The sequence below is a fragment of the Puma concolor genome, chromosome C2, assembly GCF_028749965.1.
Source record: "Puma concolor isolate L17-30 chromosome C2, mPumCon1.1.hap2, whole genome shotgun sequence".
Taxonomy (NCBI): Eukaryota; Metazoa; Chordata; class Mammalia; order Carnivora; family Felidae; genus Puma; species Puma concolor.
In genome coordinates, this window is record NC_141675.1 from 136,817,161 (window position 1) to 136,818,578 (window position 1,418).

Genomic DNA, 1,418 nt, shown 5'->3' on the forward strand with positions numbered 1-1,418 from the left:
CTGAAGAAGAACAAAGTTGGAGAACTGACGCTACTTGACTTCATGACTTGCTGTAAAGTTATAGTAAATCAAGACTGTGTGGTTTCAATGAAAGAGTATACAGATAGGTGTGGGGCTGCTACCTCCCCACAGTAGCTGCACTACAACTTACCATCTGGTTGGGCTGAGAAGCAGGTGGATGAACCAGTTCTGTTTACAGTTAATGAAGAGCACCCAAAACATTACGAATGAAGAACTTTGACAATGAAGCCTAGGAGGTATCTAGAAGAAGATGATTATTTGAATAAGGACTCGGGAGAGACCAGCATGCTGAAAAGACCTGTACCTTTGCACATGCACCAAACAACCCATTTTGATAAATTTGATTGCCCCACCCCCCAAGCTTGGGCACAAACAGGAACTCTTTCCAAAATGCTGCATGCCAATTAAAATTGCTATTATTGCATTATCTCTGACTTTTCTTTATATTCTTTGAGGGAAATAACTCACTCTTTGTAACTTTCCATCAACAGTATTTTATAAAATTTCAATCCTGGTCATCAACAAAGTCTTGCCAATGGTTTTCATCACCTCTTGGTTCTGGTTTATTTGCCAGGTGTGATAGCAGCTGTTGTACAGCTTCATAATGGAATCAAATATAAGAAATTTCCACATTGGTTGGGTAGATGGAAGTTAACAATAAAACAATTTGGGCTTCTCAGTTTCATTTTTGCTGTACTGCAAACAATGTATGTTTATCCTGTCCAATGAGGCTATCCCACAGATACAAGCTGCTAAACTGGGCATGTCAACAGGTCCAACAAAATAAAGAGGATGCTTCAATTGAGCCTGAGGTTTGCAGAGTGGAAATTTATGTGTCTCTGGGAGTGACAGCACTTGCAATACTGGCTCTGTTAGCTGTGACGTCTATCCTTCTGTGAGCAGCTCTTTGACGTGGAGGGAATTTCACTATGTTCAGAGCACACTAGGACTTGTTGCCCTTCTGCTGGTCACAATACATGCATTGATTTGTTCCTGAAATAAATAAAACAATGTGTATGGTATACACCTCCAAATTTTATGACAGCTGTTTTCCTTCCAATTGTTGTCCTGTTATGTGAAGGTATATTTTCCCTGCCATGCTTAAGAAAGAAGATTCTAAGAGTTAGACATGGTTGAGAAGATACCACCAAAATTAATAAAACTGAGGTGTCTTCCCAGTTGTAGAATCACTGTTTACACACATTTTTGTTCGATATTGATATATTTTACCATAAACATTTCAAATATGTATTTGTTTAATAAAATGCCCACTTGAGGTTCTTACTGTAAAAAAAGAAAGAGTATATAGAAAGATCAAGGGAAGAGAATAGAGAGTCCAGAATAGACCCGCATAAATATAGTTAACTGATCTTTGACAAAAGATAAAAGGTAAAGCA

At 38.2% G+C, this 1,418-nt stretch overlaps 1 pseudogene; it reads left to right on the forward strand.

The window, feature by feature from the left end:
* The first annotated feature begins 202 nt into the window (after positions 1-202).
* Positions 203-1,206, forward strand: LOC112850334 (STEAP1 protein pseudogene; annotated as a pseudogene).
* Positions 1,207-1,418: the final 212 nt, after the last annotated feature.